Source organism: Melanotaenia boesemani, chromosome 12 (genome assembly GCF_017639745.1).
Source record: "Melanotaenia boesemani isolate fMelBoe1 chromosome 12, fMelBoe1.pri, whole genome shotgun sequence".
Taxonomy (NCBI): Eukaryota; Metazoa; Chordata; class Actinopteri; order Atheriniformes; family Melanotaeniidae; genus Melanotaenia; species Melanotaenia boesemani.
This window is the reverse complement of record NC_055693.1, coordinates 35,975,178-35,982,627: the sequence shown is the minus strand read 5'-3', so window position 1 is coordinate 35,982,627 and position 7,450 is coordinate 35,975,178.

The following is a 7,450-nucleotide window of genomic DNA, read 5'->3' as shown; positions in this document are numbered from 1 at the left end:
CTATTCGGGGATATTTAGTTTAAAGACCTCTTTACAGAGCCTCCTCGTCATTAGCTGTAATAAATAAACTCTATATGCACCAAATTTGTCATACTGGAGGAAATATTTAATTTTACGTTCTCACTTTAATTCAAAAACATGTTACAATGATTTGAGTCTGTTTTCATCAGGGGTCTGAACCAAACAGAAATGCCTTAAGTCTGAACAATATTATGTGAAGGTCGAGTAAACTTCCATTTGCATCATTAAACATGCAGACCAAGTCACAAATCTGACAACTGCAGCTCGCCTGCCTCAGCACCTCCTCTTTCACGCTGACGTGCTACCTCCTTGTGTCCTCCTGACACTGAAGACATGACCTCTGTTAGCACTGTCTTCTGGTTCTAGATTGTTCGTCCTGCTTTATGAACCCACCCACAGACGTCCTCAGACTTGGTTTTGGCTTCTTTTAGAACAAAAGCTGTGTTACCTGGGAAGTTGCATTGAGATGGCACGGCCTGAATGTATTAGTGATGCCTGGGAAGTTCTTCATTCCTCAAAATCAACAGAGGAAGACCAAACACTTTCCTTAGGGAGCTGTGCATTTACTGTATAACACTAAGATTTATCAGAAAATGAAAGATTTAACCTCCCAACACCTGAATTTATTCACAATTATATAAAAACAAAATAACAATAAAGTGGGAGGAAAAAGAAGGACCAAACTAGAATAAAATAAAATACAATTAAATATTCACGGTATATCCTCTCTCTTCCCAGTCTGATACAGTTCTCTGAAATCTCAGTGAATCTCGGCGTCCTGCTTTGGTGACCTGGACTTTTAGTTTGAGGTCAGCAGCTTCTGGCTCGCTCTCTCGCTAAGCTCGGTCTAAATGGGCGGAGCTGGAGGTGGAGCCAATCAGCTGCTGGCTCCGCCTACCCCTCCACTACGTCATCCTGGCGGCACAGCTTAGCACCTCTGCGGTGAAACAGCTGACTGAAGCGTAATGGAGGAAAAACCAGACAGGAACAGGACCTTCGGGAACCGGAGTTAGACCCTGAGCAAGAAGCTGGTCCTGAAGAAGTTAGAGCCTGAAGGCTTCAACAGGACGTTGGTGAAAGGTGGGTCTGACTAGTGATGGTGTAATGAAGGTCCATGAATGTGCTGAGTCTTTCTGGCCAGTTGCATCGCCAGAAGCATCATTACTGGAAGCCTCATTGAGGATCAGCTGACACCTGCTGACAGGCCACCTGTCAAGATATAAACTACATACCGGTGGAAATGTAAACTCAATGATGCAGCTGTATTACAAGTTAATCTATATTTCTACATCTATAGTATAAATGTTTTTAAATATTTCTATAATGATCATTTTAGGAGATTAAAGTTACATCTTATCTTATTGAAATGCATCAACATTCCCAAACTGCTGATGTCACCTCGAAGTACACACAGCATACACACATACACACATTTCTAGCATTTTCCACGGCTTTTTCAGCAGCCTGAGTCACACGTAGGGATGTTATGCTCGAGCCGTCTGCTCGATCACGTGTCGAGCATGTGACACGGAAGTGTTTCGAGCATTGTCTCTGAGCATTGATTCAGCATGCCAGGAGAGGTCCCAAGATGGCGGAGTGAGTGGTGGACTTTCAGCAGGCTCTGACACAAAACCTTTTTCAGCCAAGTTATTAACCTTTAGTCACTGTAATAGCCCTCCTTTCTTTTTCTGTTGGTCTTTTCCTCTCTCAATCCGAGTCTTTCGGGGTTTCTTTCTTCTCCGTTTTTTCTTCATTGGTGGACACTCACTAATTCACTTTGCAAAAGCCTTGCTAGCTAGCTTAACATGTCGGACCACAATTACAACCTGTCAGCCCTCCAAGAGGCTTGTGATGAGGAAACACTTGAAGCCATAGTTGAAGATACCTACGAAGCGGACGGAGACAAGTCTCACTCAAAAGCGCAAAAAGTCAACTGGGACCATACACCATTAAAAAATAAAAAGATAAAAAAGAAAAGGGTAGACGAGACCGAACACGAAGAAAACTCAGCTACTACTGCTATCCTGTGTGCTATACAAGAGCTCAATAAGAAGATGGACAACCAGACTGAACTCTTGATGGGCATTGAAAAGCGCATCGAGGTAAATACTACTGCCTTTGATGTGAATAAGAAGGCCATCTCTGAACTTCAGGCCACGATAGATCATCTTCAAAATGAGAACGCCAAGTTAAAAGTCTCCTATGAAGATCAAGCACGCTACAAAAGACGATGGAACCTGAGGGTGACTGGCCTACCAGAGAGGGATGACGAAAACATACGGGAGACCATCATCGGGATCCTCACTAAAGTTATTCCTGTGTCAGTGGATCGCCTGCGGCTCATCGGTTGGGGAAGAAAGCCAGCGCTGCATCCTCCAACAATCTTCCCAGAGCAGTTATCATACAGTTCGGTATGCGCACCGTCCGGGATGAGGTTTGGAAAAAGTCTAAAGATGCAAAAGTCTGCAAGGATCTGCACATCAGATTCAAGGAAGATTTTTCTAAGGAGGACAGACTTGCCAGGACCAAGCTGTGGCCGCTGGTGCAAGAAGCGAGGAGGCGGGGTAAGCGAGCTTACCTGAAAGAAGGCTACGCGCTCATAGACAATAAAAGAGTAGATCCCGAGTAAAGGGAAAAAAAAAAGAAAGAAAAAAAATACTGACGTTGTTCTTGTTTAAAGGGCTATTGCACTGCTTTTTGATGTATGTTGGCTAAGGTAGTTTACTCATTCCTGCGCATCGTTCCTGACCTTTTTGCGCATCTGATTTGAATATGTTATCCTTGTTATCATTAAACACTAGGGGACTGAGAAATGATGTCAAACGTAAGGCCACTTTCCTTTACTGCAAGGAGCAGAAAGCAAATTGTATTTTCATGCAAGAAACACATTCGTCCAATGAGGTTATAAAGTTCTGGAAACTTCAATGGGGAGATCTTATGCTCTTTAGTCATGGTACATCTCATTCAGCTGGGGTCATGATTTTGTTTCACAGGTTTCCTGGATCACTCCTAGACCAGGAAAGTGATACAAATGGTCATTGGTTAATGGCAGTAGTTGAAATTGATGGAGCAAAGTTTATTTTGGTATGTGTATATGGATTTAACAGCAGAGGTTTGAACAAAATATTTTATGGTGATCTTGAGAAGAGGATAAAGCAGTGGAAGATAAAATATTCAACCGATCAGGTTGCCATGGGGGGCGATTTTAATATTGTCCCGGACAATGCAATTGATTGTCTTCCCTCAAGAGCACAGCACCACCTATTTGATGACATCTTTAATAACCTAATCTCCAGTACTAATCTGACAGACTGCTGGAGGTTAAGGAACCCTAACTCCAGACAATTCACTTGGTTTAATGCTTCCAACAATGGACAGTGTTCAAGGCTAGATTACTGGTTAATCCCACATATTATGATGAGTAGTATTTCAAAGTGTGATATATCACCCTCCCCTCTAACTGATCATTGTGCGATAACCCTGTTCCTTTCCTTAAATAAAAGCAAATCACCCTCAATTTCAAATTGGAAGTTTAATGGTGGCCTTTTGCTTAATAAAGATTTTTCTATAGAAGTAAGGAAGCTTATTGAAAATATCTCAAAATTGGAAGCTTCACCGGTAAACAGATGGGAGTGGTTTAAATTCAGTGTTAAGACTTTAGCAATACAGTTTGGTAAACATACGTCAAAACAGTTGAGGGCCAAGCAATCTTATCTTGTTAGCAATATTAATGCTTTATGTGCAAAACGTGTGTTAACGTCTGAGGAGCAGGGTGAGTTAGAAAATCTTAAGTCTCAACTAGATGATGTTTATTTAAACAAGGCTCGGGGAGCCTTTGTTCGTTCTAGGGCTCGGTGGATCGAGGAGGGCGAAAAAAATTCTTCATATTTTTTTAGCCTTGAGAAACAGAGGCAATCAAAAAAGAAAATTTCACAACTGAACATTAACGGTGTTGTTACAGAAGATTCTGATCTTATTAATGAAACAATTAGAAACTTTTACAGCAAATTGTACTCTTCCAACTATTCAGAATCCAATTGTAAACAATGTTTTGAAAAAATTAATGAATCTATTGAAACAATTGACTGCGAATTTAAAAACAGCATGGATGATGACCTTACAATTGAAGAACTGGATATAGCAATCCATCAAATGGCTAAGGGTAAGTCACCAGGCCTTGATGGATTAACTGTTGAATTTTACATTTTCTTCTGGAAGGACATTAGAATGATGCTGTTTGATGCCCTTAAAGAATGTATATCCAGTAATAATCTCTCCCCCACCATGAAACGTGGTCTCATTACACTGATTCCCAAGCCCAACAAAGATCCCTTATCCATAGAAAATTGGAGACCGATTCCCTTACTAACCACAGATTATAAAGTATTAGCCCTTGTATACGCAAATCGCTTAAATACTGGTTTAACATCTGTTATAAATGAATGTCAATCGACATTCATAAAGGGCAGGAATATACACTTTCACACCAGATTAATACTCGATATGTTGGATTACAGACAATTTATTGTCAGTGACAGTTTAATTCTATTCCTTGATTTTTACAAAGCGTTTGACTCGCTAGAGCATAACTTTATCTTAGAAACCTTAAAACATATGGGCTTTGGAGCAAAATTTTGTTCTATAATTAAGATGTTTTATACTGATATTAGTAGTTCAATTTCCCTTGGGGCAGAAATGACTCCAAGTTTTCCCATGTCTAAAGGCATCAGACAAGGCTGTCCAATTTCCCCAAAATTATTCATTTTGACAACTCAAATGCTGACATTACTTATTACTAAAAGCTCTAAGATTCAAGGTATAACAGTTTTTGACAAAGAATTCAAAATAAGTCAGTTTGCAGATGATACAGCAGTTTTCTTAAAGGATAAAACTATGGTTGATATAGCATTAAAATCCATTTCTGTTTTTTCTTGTGCATCAGGTCTGTCTCTCAATGTTAAAAAATGTGAGCTGCTCCCGATCCACTCCTGTCCAGAGACGTCTATTGCCTCCATTGAGGTTAAGTCTGAAGTAAACTATTTGGGACTGATAATCTCAAGGAATTTCTGTAGGAGAGAAGAGCTGAACATTGAAAACCGGTTAGTTGATATGAAGAAATCCTTAAGTCGTTGGTTAACAAGAGATCTCACAATTTTTGGACGGGTCCTTTTATCTAAAGCTGACGGGGTGTCTAAATTAATTTATCCGTGTCATTCTATTTTTACCTCTAACAGTAACATTAAAACGGCTAATTCAATCATTTTTCAATTTCTATGGAGAAATAAAACCCATTATTTAAGAAGATCTCAATTAACTAGAGAATACAATGAAGGTGGCATTAAAGCTTTAGATTTTGAGGCCTTAATTGGTTCTTTTAGAGTAAACTGGTTAAAAACTTTTTTTTCACTCCCCAACTCCATGTGGTTTCATATTCCCAGAGCTTTATTCGGAAGAATTGGTGGCTTAGACCTGCTGCTCAGATGTGACTATGACCTAACCAAAATTCCTATCCAGTTATCCAAATTCCACGAACAAGTCTTGCACTTTTGGAAAATGATATTCACTCACAACTTTACCCCACATGGTTCTGTGCTTTGGAATAACAGGGCAATATTAATTAATAGGAAATCAGTCATTCTAACCGAATGGTACGTGAATGGTATTCTGTTTATAACTGACTTGATGGATGACAGTGGTGCTTTGTTAGACTATAAGAAATTGGTAGAAAAGTTTGACCTGGTCTGTACTCTTAAAGAATACCAAAAAAATTGTAAAGCAATTCCTGTTGCCCTAATTAATCTTATCCAAAATACACTAATGTACTCTAATGTCACTTCAACCTTACCTGAACTAATAATAGGAGACTACGGTAACTTAACCAATAAAAAATGCAACAACTCTGTTCTGACTGCTGCATTCAGATCTAAACTGTTCAGCGATTATAACAGAAAATCAGCTGCAGTAGAGTCAGCCATAGCAGGAAATGCTTTCTCAAAATTCATTAAATGGCCAGTTCCACCGAAGGTCAAAGAGATTCATTTTAAAATCTGTCATAAAATTTATCCGGTAGCTGACTTTCTACACAAGCGGTTTAATTTTGATCTAGCTGGCTGTTTTTTTTGTGATCACCCTGTAGAAACCTTAGAACATCTTTTCTTTACTTGTCCCATTTCTACTAAATTTTGGAGTGACATTAGAAACTGGCTGTCTTCAAAAATAACAAACATCCCTGAATTCACCTCAAGCTTTGTGTTATATTACATGAACGATCTTGATAACAAAATAACTGATGTAGTGAATATTGTCTTGGTGCTTGCTAAATACCACATACATTGCAGTAAATGGAGGAGCTCTGTCCCATGTTTTAAGCATTATTTGAATGACTTCAGACTTTATTACTCCTCATTGAGGTGTCTCAAATCCAAATATGCCCAAAAAATTGCCTCAAACGTCTCCAAATTTCTTTTGTTTTGATAATTGCTCCTCTTATTATTGCCTTACATTACTGGTTGTAACTCATTGTCCCATTTTCTGTTCTTTTCCCTTCTGTCACTATATTGCATTGTTTACTGTACCTCTACATGATGTTGTACTGTACCTTATTCTATTCAATAAAAAAAAAAAAAAAAAAGAAATGATTCAGCATGCCAAAAGTCACGTGATAGACCGAACGAGGCCTCGTTACGTCATCAGCGCGTATCGAGCAGCACGCGGGATCTTTGAAGGGACCGGGCTTGTCAATCTCTCAGATTCCAAACACTGAGGAGATCGCGGGTTTTTGAGGAGATTCTGTAGCGATTGTGCGACATTGCATTTTGAAAACAAATTTAGGAAAAGCATCACATCAGCATGAGCTTATATTGAATCACATTTAGCTTTTAGAGATTTGGGGAAACAAACGTCTGCGCAAGACGCCGTTGCCATGGTAACTGCTGAAGGAGCTCGGAGTAAGAGAGAAGGACGGAGCGGGTGGTGCCTTCAACATCACAGGTAAGCTTAATTCCCCTTTCTTTATATATGTTTTTAAAATAGCCTTGTAAAGAGCAGACTTTAAAGTTAATCATAAACTTCAACCAGAAGCATCAAAGGAAACGTCTCAGTCTGCAGCTGCAGAGGAAAAACCACCACCTGCAGGACCTTAGACACCAAGCTGGTTTCTGATCACCATCAGCAGAGAATTTAATGATTTTAAACTTGGTTAATTACAATTTTGTTCTTGTGTTTCTTTCAGGTGCAACCTCTCCAAAGCTGGAGAGGTATTGTGCCAGAAGAGGAGCAGACTGAAGCCTAACAGAAAATACGTTTTTAAATAAAAATCTATGACACATCACAAAGTTACCAAAGTTTTTTTTCTCATAATACATTTCAAGATTCAAAGTGTCTTTGTCATTTGCACAGTAAGGAAACAAGTTTCCCTGAACAATGAAAA